The sequence below is a fragment of the Leptonychotes weddellii genome, chromosome 5 (assembly GCF_054177405.1).
Source record: "Leptonychotes weddellii isolate Sample4059 chromosome 5, ASM5417740v2, whole genome shotgun sequence".
Classification (NCBI taxonomy): Eukaryota; Metazoa; Chordata; class Mammalia; order Carnivora; family Phocidae; genus Leptonychotes; species Leptonychotes weddellii.
Genome location: NC_138373.1, coordinates 53,549,957 through 53,567,825, shown reverse-complemented (window position 1 = coordinate 53,567,825; position 17,869 = coordinate 53,549,957). Strand labels below are relative to the sequence as shown.

Below are 17,869 nucleotides of genomic sequence, written 5' to 3'. Positions count from 1 at the left end.
TTACTTAAAAATAAAATCTTTTTTAAAAAATGATTCCAGGGCCCCTGGGTGGTTCAGTTGGTTGGGCATCTGCCTTTGGTTCAGGTCATGATCCCAGGGTCCTGGGTTCAAGCCCTGCACCAGGCTCCTTGCTCAGCAGGGAGCTGCTTCTCCCTCCCCCCTCCCTCTGCCCGCTGCTCCACCTGCTTGTGCTCTGTCAAAATAATAAAATCTTTAAATAAATAAATAAATATAAAAAATGATTCCATGAGCAATTACAAACACAAAAATGAAATATAGAAAGCCTCAGCAAAAATGAAAATAATAAAGAACCAAATGGAAATTTTTAGAACTGCAAAGTACTGAAAAATAAAGAGCTCAGCGCATGACCTCAACAGCAGCATCAAGGAAAGAGAGTAAAAGAATTCATGAACTAGAAGATATAACAATGAAAATTACTCAATGTAAGCAACAGAGAGTAAAAAAAAAAAAAAAAAAAAATGAACAGACCCTCAAAGATCTTTGGGACTGTAACAAATAATCTTAACATTTATGTCATGAGAGTCTAAGGAAGAAGAGGAAAAATAAAGTGGGACTGAAAAAGTACTCAACTAAATAATGACTAAAACACTTCCATTTTGGTGAGCCATAAAACTACAGAATCAAGAAGCTGAGCAAATGTCAAAAGGGATAATTCCAAAGGTATCTACCCCTAAGCACATCCTAATTAAACTTCTGAAATATAAAAACAAGGGCGCCTGGGTGGCTCAGTTGGTTAAGCGACTGCCTTCGGCTCAGGTCATGATCCTGGAGTCCCGGGATCGAGTCCCACATCAGGCTCCCTGCTCAGCAGGGGGTCTGCTTCTCCCTCTGCCCTCTTCCCTCTCATGCTCTCTCTCATTCTCTCTCTCTCAAATAAATAAATAAAATCTTTAAAAAAAAAAAAAAAGATTTGAAATATAAAAACAAGAAAGGATATCTTGAAAGCAGCAAGAGAAAAATACTTTACTTACAGAAGAAAATAAGTTGGGTGCAAATTTCTCATCAGAAACCACAGAGGCCAGAAGAAAGTAACACAATAATGAAAGAGGAAGCTGCTAGGAAAATGAAAAAAATGTAATGAACTCAATGAAAATGAAAATACAACATAATAAAATTTGTAAGACATAGATAAACCAGTGATAAGAGGGAAATTTGTAACAATGCACAGAAAAGTGGAAGAGTCTCAAATCAATAATCTAAGCTCCCACCTCAGGAAACTAAAAAAAGAACAAAATAAACCCAAAGCAAGCAGAAAGCAGGTAAAAATAAATATAAGAGCAGAAATCAATGAAATTTAAAATAGAAAAAAAATAAGTCAACAAAGAGCTGCTTCTTTGAAAAGATCAATAAAATTGATAAACCTCTAGCAACACTGACAAAGAAAAGGAGAGAATACAAATCACCACTAATAGAAATGAAAGAGGGGATATCAGTACAGATCCTGCAGACATCAAAGGAACAAGAAGGGAATACTATGAACAACTTCACACACATAACTGACAGCTTAGATAAGATGAATCCCTTCCTTGAAAAACACAAACTACTCCAACTCACCAATTATAAAACTGGTAATATGAATAGCCCTGTAACTTTTTTTTTTTTCCATAATGTTACTTATTTTTTTTTTAGGAATCTCTACACCCAACGTGGGGCTTGAACTCACGCCTGAGATCAAGAGTCGTATGTTCTTCCAACTGACACAGCCAGGCACCCCAGCCCTGTAACTATTTTTAAATTTTAATTTGTCCCTTAAAAACAACCAAAAAGGAAATATGAAAGTCCAGATAGTTTCAATGAAGAACTGCACCCACCATCTAAAGAATTAACACCAATTCTATACATTCTCTTCCAGAATATAGAAAAAGTAGAAGCATTTTTCCCAACTCATTCTATGAAGCTAGTATTACTCCCAATATCAAAACCACAGTATGAAAAAAGAAAACTACAGACAACAGCTCTCATGAATAGACACAAAATTCCTTAACAAAATATAAATGCAATTCCATAATATATAAAGAAGTTATATGCCATATCAAGTGGGGCTTACTCCACTTAAGTTAAATATTCAGAATCAAAGAAGGTAATCTACCATATTAACAGACTAAAGGAAAAAAAAGTGTATTAACGGTAGGAAAAGCACCTAACAAAATTAAGCACCCATTCATGATTTTTTTAATAAATAAATAAATAAGGAAAATAGGAATAGAAACTTCATACAGACATCTACAAAAAACCTACAGTTAACATCCTATTTAGTGGTTTTCATCATGGAGTGAATACTCTCCCCAAAGGTCTTAAATCCATATCATGCTGAAATTTCTAGCCAGAACAATGAGGCAAGCATTATAGGCATACAAATTGAAAAGGAAGAAATAAAAATAACCCTATCTGCAGATGACACAATTACCTACCTAGAAAATCCCAAGGAATCTATAACAAAACTCCTAGAATTCATAAGTGAATTCAGCAAGGCTGCAGGATCCAAGATAAATACAAAAATCAATTGTTACTCCCATATACTACCAATAAATAACATGGATACCAAAATTAAACATACAATACTATTTTCAATTGCTTCCAAAAAAATTAAATATTTAAGTATAAATCCACAAAATATGTACAGGACTTATAGGCTGAAAACTAAATAAAAGTGCCAAAAAAAATCAACAATCTAAATAAACATATCATGTTGATGGATGAGAAGACTCAACATAGTAAAGACATCAATTCTCCACAAACCGATATTCGGGTTTAATGGTACTCCTATCAAAATCCTAACAAAGGTTTTGGCTATGTACAGACAAGTTATTCTAAAATATATATTTAAAAACCAAAACACAAAGAAACTAGATAGCCGAAATAATTTTGTGAAAGAATAAAGTAGAATCATCCATGTGATTCAAGAATCATCTTACACAGTAATTAAGACAGTTGGTACCGACAGAGAGACAGACACAAAGATCAATGTAACAGAACAGAAAACCCAGAAATATATTCAAACAAAGATGCCCAGCTGATTTTGGACAAATGTGCAAGAGCAATTCGATGGAAGATGGACTTTTCAACAAATGGTTGCCACTGGAGCATTTGGAAATGAATGCATAGGCAAAGAAACAAGGAAAAAAAAGAAAGAGTCTCACACCTTATATAAAAATTAACTCAAAATGAATCACAGATTTAAAAGTAAAGCATGAAATTATAAAACTTTTAAAAGAGTGGCACCTGGCTAGCTAAATCAGTAGAGCATGCAACTCTTAATCTCGGGATCAAGTTCAAGCCCCATACTGGTCATAGAAGTTACTTTAAAAAAGGGGCACCATGGTGGCTCAGATGGTTAAGCATCTGCCTTGGGCTCAGGTCACGATCCCAGGGTACTGGGACCGAGCCCCACATCAGGCTCCCTGATGGGCAAGGAGTCTGTTTCTCCCTCTCCCTCTACTGTTCTCCCTGCTTGTGCTCGCTCGCTCTCTGTCAAATAAAGAAAATCTTAAAAAAAGAGTTAATTAAAAAAATAAAGGAAACACTGGAGAAAAATCTTCGGATTTAGGATTAGGTAAAGGGCTATTAAATTTGACAACAGAAGTATGATCCATAAAAGAATAAATTTATAAAATGGACTTCATCAGAGGGGGGTGGGAGGAATAGGGTAGTTGAGTGATGGGCATTGGGGAGGGTATATGCTATGGTAAGCGCTCTGAATTGTGTAAGACTGATGAATCACAGACCTGTACCCCAGAAACAAATACTACATTATATGTTAATAAATAAATAAATACCAACAAAATGGGCTTCATCAAAACTAAAGACTTTGCTCCAATTTGAGATAAAATAAGAGCAAATCACATACTTGGCAAAGAGCTCATAGAATATATAAAGAACTGTCAAACTCTACAATAAAAACAATAAACAAATGATGAAAACAATCAGTATCTGAGTAAGAATGACATTAACAAAGAAATCACTGATGTACCAGAAGACTAGGGGAAAAAGAGAGAGTACGGGGGCAGTGTGAGCAGCAGGAAATACAAGCCTTCCTTCTCCACAACTGGCCTGATGGAGAGAAGAAAGTATATGTTCACCTAGCTCCTATCATGCTTTGAATGTTGCCAACAAAGTTGGGATCATCTAACCTGAGTCCAGCTGGCTAATTCTAAATATAAATGTTTTCAGGGGCAGTTGGCTGGCTCAGTTGATGGAGCATGTGACTCTTGATCATGGGTTCAGGAGTTTGAGCCCCACGCTGGGTATAGAGATTAGCTTTTTAATTAATTAATTAATTTTCACAATAATTGGAAAATAGGCAAAAGTAATGAATAAACATTTGACCAAAAGAGGATAACACATTTGACCTAAAGAGGATATACAGATAGCAAACATGCACATGGAAAGATGGTCAACATCATCAGCTATTACGTAAATACAAATTAAAATCACAATATATCACTATACACCTACCAAAATTACTAAATAAAAAGAATAGTGACAATGCCACATGCTGGTAAGGATGCCAAAAAACTGGCTTGCTCAGATTTCTAGCAGAAATGTAAATGGTACAGTCACTCTGGAAAATGCTTCGGCAATTTCTTTTTTTTTTTTTTTCAAGATTTTATTTATTTGAGAGAGAGAGAGAGTGCACAAGCAGGGAGAGAGGTAGAGGGAGAAGCAGACTCTCCGCTGAGCAGGACAAAGAGGGGCTCGATCCCAGGACCTCAAGATCATGACCTGAGCCACAGGCAGGCGCTTAACGAACTGAGCCACCCAGGCACCCTAGCAATCTCTTTTAAATAACTAAACATGAAGCCCCCATACAACTCAGCAATTGTACAACTGGACATTCATCCCAGAGAAACGGAGACCTATGTTCACATAGAAATCTACACAAGAATGGTTATATTAGCTTTATTCATATTAGCCCCAAACTATAAATACCTGAAACATCTTGCATCAGAATAATTAAACAAGCTGTGGTATATCCATAACTTACCATACTGAACAATAAAAAGCAACGGAGCTACTGATATATTCAACAAACTGGATGAATCTCCAAAGAATCATGTTGAGTGAGAAAAAAACCCAATCTCAAAAAGTTACATGGTCTTTGCTTCTATTTATATAGCATCCCTGGAATGACAAAATTACAGAACTGGATGATACATCAGTGCTTACCAGGAACTAAGCCTGGAGGGAGCAATGAAGCAGCTGTAGCTATAAAAAAGGCACTATGAAAAAAAAAGGCACCATGAGCAATCCTTCTGATGGAATTATTCTGTTAACTGTATAAATTCCAATAACCTATCCTATGGTTCTTAAAGATATTAACACTGGGGATACTGAGCAGATGGTGTACAAGATCTCTTTGTGTTATTTCTTACACCTGCATGTGACTCTACATAAAAGGCTTAATTAAAAAATAACTGTCAATGAACAATCTGAATGGGAAATTAAGACAACAATTGCAGGGGCACCTGGCTCAGTAAGAAGAGCACGTGACTCTTGATCATGGGGCCATGAGTTTGAGCCCCAATGTTGGGTACAGAGATTACTTAAAAACGTAAAACAATACAATTGCATTTATCAGGGCGCCTGGGTGGCTCAGTCAGTTAAGCATCTGACTCTTGATCTCAGCACAGGTCTTGATCTCAGGGTCGTGAGTTCAAGCCCTGCATTGGGCTCCACACTGGGTGTGGAGTGTACTAAAAAATAAATAATTGCATTTATAATAGTGTCAAAAAAAAAAATTTTAGGAATAAACTTATCCAGAGAGACAAAGAACTTGTACACTGAAACCTACAAAATGTGGCTAAAAGTAAAGACTGTACAAACATAAAGATATCTATGTTCATGGATTGAAAGACCATGTTGTTGAGATGTCCTTATTATCCAGAGCAATCTACAGATTCAATACAATCCCTATCAAAATTCCAGTATTTTGGGATGCCTCGGTGGCTCAGTCAGTTAAAACGGCTGCCTTCAGCTCGGGTCATAATCCCAGGGTCCTGGGATAGAGTCCCACGTTGGGTTCCTTGCTCTCCCTGCCACTCCCCCTGCTGTGTGCTCTCTCACTCTCACAAATAAATAAAATCTTAAAAAAAAATTCCAATGTTTTATGTAGAAATAGAAAAATGCATTCCTAAAGTTCATTTGTAATTTCAAGGACCATGAATAGCCAAAACAACACTGAAAAAGAACAAAGTTGGGGAACTCATACTTCTTCATTTTAAAACTTACTACAAAGCTACAGTAATCAAAATGGTGTGGTACTAGCATAACCAGGAGATGTACAGAGCAAAAGAAAAGAACAGAGAGCCCAGAAATAAATCCTCACATACACAGTTGAACAATTTTTTTTCTTTTTTAAGATTTTATTTATTTACTTGACAGAGAGAGAGAGAGAGCAAGAGAGCACAAGCAGGGGAAGCTGCAGAAGGAGAGGGAGAAGCAAACTCCCTGCAGAGCAGGGAGCCCAGTGCGGGGCTCGATCCCAGGACTCTGGGACCATGACCTGAGCCAAAGGCAGATGCTTAACTGACTGAGCCACCCAGGCGCCCCAGTCAAATGATTTTCAACAAGAGAGCCAAAACAATTCTTTTCAACAGATGTTGCTGGGAGCGCATGAGTGGTTCAGCCAGTTAAGCGTCTGCCTTCAGCTCAGGTCATGATCCCGGGGTCCTGGGATCAAGCCTCGCATCGGGCTCCCTGCTCAGCAGGAAGCCTGCTTCTCCCTCTCCTACTCCCCCTGCTTGTGTTCCCTCTCTCGCTGTGTCTCTCTATGTTAAATACATAAATAAAATCTTTATTTAAAAAAAATAGATGCAAAAGAGAAGACAAGAGGGAAGGACTGATTTTATCTGGTATCTCATATACAGACATATAAAGCTAGAGTAATTTTTGAATTATGGTGCTGGCACAAAGGTAAGACAAATCAAAAGAACAGAACAGAAAGTCCAGAAACAAATCTATACATATATAAACCGCTGATTTAATGATACAGTACCACTGTACAGCGGAAGTGGAAGAATAATGTTAAAACTGGATGTTCCTGGGGTGCCTGGGTGGCTCAGTTGTTGAGCATCTGACTCTTGCTGTCACTTCAAGTCACGATTTCAGGATGGTGGGATAGAGCCTCAAGTCCGGCTCAGCCCTCAGCAGGGAGTCTGCTTGAGATTCTCTCTCCCTAGCCCTCTGCCCCTGGCCCGGCTCGCACACTCTCTCCCTCTTTCAAATAAATAAATAAATCTCAAAAAGAAAAAGTTAACATATATGTATTTCCCCACATTTTACCTATACACAAAATGAAATTCAGATGAGTTGATTATAGACTAAATGTAAGGAGGAGGGAGAAAACATTCCTTCAGAAGATTATATAGGAAAATAATTTCAGGACCTCAAGTTAGGAAGATTTCTTTAACAGGTCACAAAAAGCACTAACCACAAAAGAAAGAAAACACTGAAAATTTTTTACTACATTGAAATTAAGAACTTTTCCTTCAAAGAATAAAATAAATGAAAGGGCCAGCCAGGTGGCTGGTTAGCTTCTTTGGTCAGAATGTGGCACTAACATCACCAACGTTGCAGGTTTGATTCCCAAACAGGCCAAGAGGGGCATCAGTTCTCGTATTTACAAAGAAAATCAATTTTTTAAGAACACTAAAATAAATGAACCACTAACATGGAGAAGCCATATGCAAGTTACAAGTGAGAAAAGCCATATGGCCTATAAATATACAAAAAGGAACTTACCATCATTAGTAATCAGAAAATGGCAAATTAGAATCACAATAAGATACTACCATACAACTACCAAAATGACTAGTTGAAAACACTGGCGTACTAAGCACTGGTTAAGCACTGGTAGAAAAAAGAAACCATTCAATGGTGGGAAAGTAAACCACTTCTGAAAACGAACTGGCCTTCCTGATAACCTCACACCTCCAATTCTAAGTATATACCTGGAGCAGGGTTTCTAAAACTTTTCTGACCATGAACCACTTTAAGAAATACGTGTCAGGGGCACCTGCGTGCCTCAGTCGTTAGGCGTCTGCCTTCGGCTCAGATCATGATCCCAGGGTCCTGGGATTGAGCCCTGCATCGAGCTCCCTGCTCCGCGGGAAGCCTGCTTCTCCCTCTCCCATCCTCCCTGCTTGTGTTCCCTCTCTCGCTGTGTCTCTCTCTGTCAAATAAATAAATAAAATCTTAAAAAATATATGTATATATATATGTTTTATATGTGAAACCTGTATACATATATAGGATACTGAAAATGCAGTGAATTTTCTTCTGTTCTCTTTCATTTTTTAATGTTGGTTGCTCCCTATTAATCTGATTTTATGACCCGTTTTGGAGCACACCCAGCAGTTTGAAGAGTAGTGAGCTAAAGAAATTCCTGCACATGTACAAAAATATTCACAATAGTTGTTCATAATGCAAAACACTTGACAAAAATCTGTATGTCTGTCAAAAGCAGCATATAGTACGTAATTCACATCCTGAAATATTATATAACAATGAAAATGAATCAACTATAGCTACATGCACCAAACAGATAAATCTCAAAAACATACTGTGAATAAAAAAAAAATCATTAAAGTATTATTCCATTTACATAAAATTCATAACTGTCACAACTAATAATATGTTGTGGAAAAATAAAGCTGAAGAGGGGTGCCTGGGTGGCTCAGTTGGTTAAGCGTCTGCCCTCAGCTCAGGTCATGATCTCGGGGTCCTGGGATCAAGCCCCACATGAGGCTCCCTGCTCAGCGGGGAATCTGCTTCTCCCTCTGCCTCTCCCCACCACTCATGCTCTCTCTCTCAAATAAATAAAATCTTGAGGCACCTGGGTGGCTCAGTCGTTAAGAGTCTGCCTTCAGCTCAGGTCACGATCTCAGGGTCCTGGGATCGAGCCCCACATCGGGCTCCCTGCTCAGCGGGAAGCCTGCTTCTCCCTTTCCTGCTCCCCCTGCTTGTGTTCTCTCTCTCTCTGTCAAATAAATAAAATCTTAAAAATAAATAAATGAATAAAAATAAAAAATAAATAAAATCTTTTTAAGAAAAGAAAACTAAAGAACAATACAAGGGTGCCTGGGTGGCTCAGTCATTCAACGTCTGCCTTCGGCTCAGGTCATGATCCCAGGGTCCTGGGATCGAGCCCCGCATCAGGCTCCCTGCTCGGCAGGAAGCCTGCTTCTCCCTCTCCCACTCCCCCTGCTTGTGTTTCCTCTCTCGCTGTGTCTCTCTCTGTCAAATAAATAAATAAAATCTTTAAAAAAAAAAAAAAAAGAAAGAAAGAAAAGAACAATACAAAACTCAAGAAAGTGTTTCCTTTGGAGGAAGTGGAAAATGTGATCAGAGAGAGGCACACAGAGGTCAAAGGTATGGACAATGCTCTTCTTAATAAGCTTGGTTGATGAGTACATGGATATTCATTTTATTATTTCATTTTAATTATCCATCTACTGGCTACACTCCCTTTTCTTTGAATCATATGTCTTACAACTAAAAATAAGTTAAAATCCTACACACACACACACACACACACACACACACACACAAATTAAAATGCATAAGGCTGGGGTGCCTGAGTGGCTCAGTCAGTTAAGCATCCAACTCTTGGGTTTCGGCTCAGGTCAGGATCCCAGCATCATAAGATCAAGCCCCACACTGGGTTCCACACTCAGCACAGAGTCTGCTTGAGATTCTCTCCATTTCCCTCTGTCCCTCCTTCCCACTCACTCACTCTCTCTCTCAAATAAAATAAATAAATAAAATCTTTAAACAAATAAAATGCATAAGGTTGGTCCAAAGAAATGAAAAGTGTTTGGATAAGAGTGAAATCTTAATCCTCTTAAGGCCTATAATATATGCCTTCAAATGACAAAAGAAATGACAAAAGAAACATACTTCAACATGTTATCCATATATCAAAGATGACCAGAGGATAGAGTGTGTTTCAGAGAGAAAACTCAACACTTTCTAAAAAAATCAAAAGCAGTCAAACATCCATAAAATTAATAGTATGTTGCCAAAAAAGTGAAGATAAAAAAAACTGCGCGCACCTGGGTGGCTCAGTCCGCTAAGCGTCTGACTCTTGATTTCAGTTCAGGTCATGATCTCAGGGTTGTGAGGTCAGGATCCCTGCTGGGCATGGAGTCTGCTTAAGAATCTCTCTTTCCCCTGTCCCTCTGTCCCTCCCCTCCTCCTTCTCTTAAAAAAAAAAAAAAAACTTCTGGAACGTTGAAGTAAAACAAAACTTTTGCAAACAGAGATACAGCTCACCTAAATTTCTCCTTCCTAACTTTAATGACAAAGGAAATGAAGTAGGAACAAGAGGTTAAAATATACACATACAATGGCAGAAACTAAAAAACCTCAGGGAAAAACCCAACCATGAAGGAAACTGTCCTTATAACTAATAATATACAGGTGACCCTTGAACAACATGGAGGTTATAGATGCCAACTCCGCAACAGTCAAAAATCCACACCCAAACTTCTGAATTCCCCAAGAACTTAACTAATAATAGCCTACTATTGACTGGAAACCTTACCAGAATAGTCAACATATATTTTATATGTATTAAATACTGTATTCTTACAATAAAGTTAGAAAAAAGAAATATTAAGAAAAGTGTAAGGAGAGGTGCCTAAGTGTCTCAGTCAGTTAAGCGTCTGACTCAGGTCATGAGTTCAAGTCCTGCATTTGGCTCCACGCTGGAGCCTACCTTTAAAAAAAAAAAAAAAAAAAAGGGAAAGAAAAGCATAAGGGAAAAAAAATACATTTACAGTACTGTATTTACTTAAAAAGTCCAAGTATAAGTGGACCCAGACAATTGAAAGCCATTGCTCAAGGGTCAACTGTATTTCCTAATCTCACCACACTGATGTATTTCATTTTTCTCCTGTTCTAAAATAACATCAAGATGAAAATGTTCACATATACACATACACTTCTGGTTACCTGCTTGAACTAGAATCTGTAGTGCAGCACTTAAAACCATCATTTCTGGAGTGCCCAGGGTTCAAAACCTGGTGTACTCACTGAACAAATTACTAAACCTCTTTAGGCCCCAAGTTGCCTCATCATTTAAAAAAAAAGACATACAAATAGTACCTATTTCACTGTCCTGTTGAGAGAGTAAAATAATATACTCCTTCATATAAAGCACCTGAACTTGGCACATAAACAGAGCTTCATGCTATTCTGCAGAGGAGGAAACTGAGGCTTAGAAGATAAACTTGCCCAATCACAGATCTAGTCCATCTGACTCCAAGCCTGTGATCTTAACCTTACTAATGTACTGCCTGAATGTCTCTAGGTGAAATTATGGATTTTCTCTACTTATCTTCCTTTCCCCAATTATCCAAAAATAAGCATGCCTGCACTTAGTATACAAAAATCAGAGCAAATTTTCTTAAGACAGAGAATAATACTTTGTACTTTGGGACTTAGAGAACAGAAAAGCACTGATGGCAACTGAGAATAACACATAGAAAGTCATCTTTTGGAGTTATTTGTCTGCTCATAGCTATGTAGAGGACAGACTAGAAAAAGTGATTAATAAGAGAGGTAGGGACAATACAAATGAAGAAAGAAGAGTTTACATCTCGTTAGGGCAGCTATAATCTCTAGCTGGCTCCAGAACAATTCCCTCACTTTCTTTTTTTTTTTTAGTTTAAGTAATCTCTACACCCAACGTCGGGCTCAAACTCACGACCCCAAAATCAAGAGTTGCATGCTCTTTCAACTGAGCCAACTAGGTGTCCCATAATACCATAACTTTCTGGCCCTACTGCATAACTGCAGAAGTAGACTTTTTAAGTAAACTCTGCACCAACATGGGGCTCAAGCTCACGAGCCTGAGATCAAGAATTGCAATACTCTACCAACCAAGCTAGCCAGGAGCCCCCAGACTTTTATTATTGCTGGGGATAGGGGCATTGGAGAAGGGTGTTTACCCAGCCATACTCCATGCATAAATTAACTGTGTTAGGGGTGCCTGACTGGCTCAGTCGATAAAGCATGCAACTTGGGGTCATGAGTTCAAGCCCCACGTTGGGGAGAGATTACTTAAAAAAAAAAAAAGTATAAATGTAAAGTACAATCCTTTTAGTAAAAATACTATGGACCAGAAAAAAAAAGTCTCCCTCCACCAACAGTTAGGAAACACTACAGGAAACTGAAAACAACAACCATATTTGCTTTGCAGGAGATGATCTTGAAACAGAAGTGGACTGTACTGAAAAGGGGAGAAGTTCGCATAAGTATGTGTAATGGGCTACATTTTATATAAAAAGAATAAAAACAAGACTCTATATATGTAAAGCACATACATATATTACATAAATTAGGAAAACGAATAAAAAAATAGTAACAATGGGAAGTTTGGAAGCAAACCTAGGCAAATAAAAGGTTTAGGAGAAAAAACTTTCACTGTTTATCTTTTGTTTTGTTTTTTCAAAGATTTTGTTTTTAAGTAATCTACACCCAATGTGGGGCTTAAACTCACAACCCCAAGGTCAAGAGTCTCAAGCTCCACCAACTGAGCCGACCAGGCACACCTCTTTATCTTTTTTTTTTTTTTAAGACTTTATTTGAGAGAGAGCAGCACAAGCGGGGGGTGGGGGGGGAGGAGATGGAGAGGGAGACTCGCCGCTGAGCAGGGAGCCTGATGTGGAGCTTGATCCCAGGACGCTGAGATCATGACCTGAGCTGAAGTCAGACGCTTAACCGACTGAGCTACCCAGGCACCCCACTGTTTATCTTTTTTTTTTTGAACCATGTCAATATATCACCTTACCAAAAACTAAATAAGTTAATTTAAGCTGTTATAATTATCTAGACAAAAAATTAAAGCTTAAATTATGCCAGTGACTATAGTGGTAGAAAAATTAAATTTAAGATGCCTAAGACACCTAAATAGAGATATCCAGAAGGTAATTGCAAATATGGATCGGAAGGCTGGAATAAAATTGTTTAGGTGATATTGATGCTTAAAAGATCCCCAAGCATGCATCATAAGTTTTCATAGGGTAAAGTAATCAAATAAACAAGCGAGAAAAGCAATCATGTAACTTAAATTTTAAAGAAGTAAGGAAGTAATGCCAAACAGGAAACCAAAAGGAAATGTTTAAAGAGTTAAGAGAAGAAAGGAGCTTCCCAAATGTCATGAGAAGAGAGAGTTGCAATGGAGTGATCACAGTTTTTGCAATGGCACTAGGGATCACAGAGCAATGGAGTAATCACAGTTTTAAATGCTGAAAGTGGATCAAACAGAATGAAAACTGAAAAAATTTTGGATTTGCCCATTTGAAATTAACAGCAAAATCAATGGTGGTGGACTTAAGAGCCAAATGTAACGGTATCAAAGGTGAATGAATAGGAGTTTGTGACATCTTATGCACTTATTTACACCCAAACTTTCTTCAGAAAAGGATTTGAGGCAGCCTACAGATAAACAACCTGTATTATAACAATAAAAAGTAGAAAAATGAACATTGAAAGCTAGTATGAAGGACATCCCCCTGATTTAGGGAAACTGCTCTTACCCCTGACTCCAACTATGTAGTTCTAGTGAGGGTTGCCATTCATAGTACCCTCCCCACTCCAGCCACAGGAATGGTGGGTACATGATCCAAGACAGGCCAATCAGAGTCCTTCCCAGGATTCTTCAAGAGAGCCCCTTCTTCTGGTAGAAGGGGCTGGGAAGATGAGAGCCAAGAGCTGCCAGCAGTCATGGTTCCAGCCTCATGAAGTAGAGAGTCTGTAGTATGAGAGAATGAAATCAACACGCAGCGAAACAGAGATAAGAGGTGAAGTCCTAAACCCCACAGGAGGAGGAGGAAGAAACAAATATACTAGTAATCAGATTAATACAACTGATGTAACTAAAGACCAGATTTGGTTCTAGGCTGCCTGATAGCCAGAACAAAAAGAAAAACAGAATGCGTATCCGGGAGCTAGGAAAAAGGAGGAAATATACCAGGAGTCAATTTTCCTGAAGCTAAATTATTAAAAGAATTTCTAGTACATGGGCTTCTATACAAGGGTCACTGAAAGACAAAATGGACAAGTGTCCATGATGAGAATACTATAGCAAATGCAGATTTCATATGCTATTGCTTAAAATGACAATTAAGTTGTATCTCAATCATTATGCACAACTAAGAGGCTACACTATAACAGACAATTGAAGCGGAGTTATCAACTACAGCTTTATTCTTCCAGGAAGCTTGCTAATGAAAGAGAAAAGACAAAAAATGAAAGGTGAAAAATGTAAAGGGAAAGTAGAATCTATGGAAAAATTCAAAAATGTGTGTGGAGTGAGGGAAGAAAAATCAAGTAGAAAGAACACACTAAAACATAAAACAAAGCCCTGAAAGAGATGGTAAAAGACGACATCACAAGCACAAATAGTTAATTCCACTTAAAAACTACCTCCTCTCCTTCCTAGAACACCAGTAAATGAGATAGGAACTAAAGCTACAAACAGAAAAAGAACGTAAGAGAAGACAACAGCTATAAAATTTCGGAAGCTAGAAAGGAGACAAGTAGTAAGTGACTTAACAAATCAGAAAAGGTTGTTGTAGTAAGATAAGCCCAAAAGCATGTATCTTAGACTATACAGCAGCAACTGGAGGTACCAGGCATCAGGGATAGGGAGTCACACACGCACAGGTGGAGGTATATGTATCCAAAAGGAATGGGTTCAGGTGAGGAGAGACGGGATATACTCTGAAAAACAACCAAACTTCCCACTAATCTCCTTCTCAACTACACCCATCCTGGAAAATTGCAGAAAGGGTAAACGAGGAAATCTGGATTTGGGGATACCAGGCACAGCTGAGGAAAGGGGTACCATACCGAAAAATAGGAATTAACTGAAAATCTAACTGTAAATAGTGAAATTCCGGCAAACATCTGGCTCAAAGAATATTGAATAACCAGGTTTGTCAATCCGAAACAGATGATTGGAAGATTTCCCTCTCAATAAGCTAACCAGCTGGTGGTCTCCTAATAAAAGAATCCAGTTAGATCACCTATAACAAAGTCAATCAGCAACAATCCCTGCCCACACACACACACACACACACACACACACACACAGCTTCCAATCAACTCATTAGGAGTTTGTCTTAAATTCAAATAGGTGGCTAAGAGTCACCACATTTTTAAACAAGGTCTCTAACAAGACAGGCCCAAACAATGATACAAAGGAATTCTGAGGAAAAAAGTCCCAGGAGCAGACGAAAACTTCAGAAAACTGAGACAAAACAAAACAAAACAAAAAAACGTTCTGACTAATATCCTCACAGTTAAGAGAAAAATAGCATCCAAAAGATACTCCATATTCATGGAATGGAAGAACCAATATTGTTAAAATATCCTTACTACCCACAGTAAGCTATAATCCCTAACAAAAAAGGAACATGTTTCACATAACTACAATAAAACTAAAATTTGTACAGAACCACAAGACTCCAAATGGCCAAAGCAATCTTGAGAAAGAAGACCAAAGCTGGAGGTATCACAACCCCAGATTTCAAGATATACAATGCTATAATAATCAAAACAGTATGGTACTGGCACAAAAACAGACACACAGATCAGTGGAACAGAATAGAGAGCTCAGAAATAACCCCACTCTTTTATGGTCAATTAATCTACAACAAAAGAAGCAAGAATATACAATGGGGAAAAGACAGACTCTTCAACAAAGGGTGCTGGGAAAACCGGACAGCAACATGCAAAAGAACAAACCTGGACCACTTTCTTAGTCACACACAAAAATAAACTCAAAATTGATTCAAGACCTCAATGTGAGACCTGACACCAGAAAACTCTTAGAAGAAAACATTGGCAGTTAAAATCTGTGACATCAGCCATAGAAACATTTTTCTAGATATGTCTCCTCAGGCAAGGGAAACAAAAGCAAAAATAAATCACTGGACTACATCAAAATAAAATGCTTTTGCACAGCAAAGGAAACCCTCAACAAAATGAAAAGGCAACCCACTGAATGGGAGAAAATATATGCAAATGATGTATCTGATAAGGGATTAATATTCTAAATATATACAAAATAGGGGCACCTGGCTGGCTCAGTAGATGGAGCATGTGACACTTAATCTCAGGGTTATGAGTTTAAGGCCCATATTGAGTGTGGAGCCTACTTAAAAAGATAAAAAATAAAAAAGATATACAAAATTTACAAAAAAAAAAGAACTTCTACAACTCAACACCAAAATATCCAATTAAAAAATGAGCAGGGAGGGGTGCCTGGGTGGCTCAGTCGTTAAGCGTCTGCCTACAGTTCAGGTCATGATCCCAGGGTCCTGGGATCAAGCCCCGCATCGGGCTCCCTGCTCCGTGGGAAGCCTGCTTCTCCCACTCACACTCCCCTTGCTTGTGTTCCCTCTCTCATTGTCTCTCTGTCAAATAAATAAATAAAATCTTAAAAAAAAAAAAATGAGCAGGGGAAAAAAAAAAAAGCGGAGCGGGGGGCACCTGGGTGGCTCAGTCAGTGGAGTGTACGACTCTTGATCTCAGAGTCTAGAGTTCAAGCCCCACACTGGGTACAGAGATTACTTAAAAATAAAATCTTTTTTGAGGCACCTGGGTGACTCAGTTGCTTAAGCAACTGCCTTCAGCTTCGGTCATGATCCCAGGGTCCTGGGATCGAGCCCCGCATCAAGCTCTCTGCTCATCGGGAAGCTTGCTTCTCCCTCTCTGCCGATCCCCCTGCCTATGCTCTCCTGCTCTGTCAAATAAATAAAATCTTTAAAATAAAAATTTTAAGATTTTATTTATTTATTTGAAAACAAGAGCGAATGAGCGAGAGAGAGAGCACGTGAGCACAGAAAGAGAATGAGAAGCAGACTCCCCACTGAGCAGAGAACCCAATGCCAGGCTCGATCCCAGGACCCCGGGACCATGACCCGAGCCAAAGGCAGATGCTTAACCAACTGAGCCACCGAGACACCCCTAAAAATAAAATCTTTTAAAAAAAAAAAAAAAAAAAAGAAATGGGTGCCTCGGTGGCTCAGTTGGTTAAGCATCTGCCTTTGGCTCAGGTCATGATCCCAGAGTCCTGGGATCGAGCCCCGTGTCTGGCTCCCTGCTCAGCAGGGAGCCTGCTTCTCCCTCTCCCCTGCCTCTGCTCATGCTCTCTCTCAGCTCTCTCATAAATAAATAAATAGTACCTGAAATAGATATTTTTCCAAATAAGACATACAGATGGCCAACAAACACATGAAAAGATGCTCAACATCACTCATCATCAGGGAAATGCAAATTAAAACCACAATGAGATTATCACTTTACACTAGTAAGAATGGCTAGTATCAAAAACAGAAGAATTAACAAGTGCTGACAAGGATATGGAATAAAGGGAAAACTTGTGCACGGATGGTGGGAGAATAAATTGGTGCAGCCACTGTGGAAAACAAAATGGAAGTTCATCGAAAATTAAAAATAGATTACCATGGGGCACCTGGCATCTGACTCTTGATTTCGGCTCAGGTCACGATATCACAGTTGTGACATCAAGCCCTGCGTCAGGCTCCACACTTAGAGGGGAATCTGCTTGAGATTCTCTCTCCCCCTCTATCCCTCCCCCAACCTGAGCATATGCTCTCTCTCTCTCTCAAAATAAATAAATAAAATCTTTTTAAAAAAATAGATTAGCATATGATCTAATAATTCCACTACTGAATATTTACCAAGAGAAAATGAAAACACGAATCCAAAAAAATATATGCACCTTTATGTTTATTGCAGCATTATTTACAATAACCAAGATACAGAATCAACTTAAGTGTCCATGGATAAATAAATGAATAAAGAACATGTAGTG

General features: G+C 38.5%; 1 protein-coding gene and 1 non-coding gene across 14 annotated transcripts in view; one reads left to right on the top strand and one right to left on the bottom strand.

Annotated features, from left to right (window-relative positions):
* MLLT10 (MLLT10 histone lysine methyltransferase DOT1L cofactor) overlaps positions 1–17,869 on the bottom strand; it is a 210,337-nt gene that overhangs the window by 176,188 nt on the left and 16,280 nt on the right. The window lies entirely within an intron of this gene.
* On the top strand, positions 3,926–3,991 carry LOC115939708 (small nucleolar RNA SNORD42). The gene has a single exon (XR_004074481.1). It is a non-coding gene; the product is annotated as a small nucleolar RNA SNORD42 (small nucleolar RNA).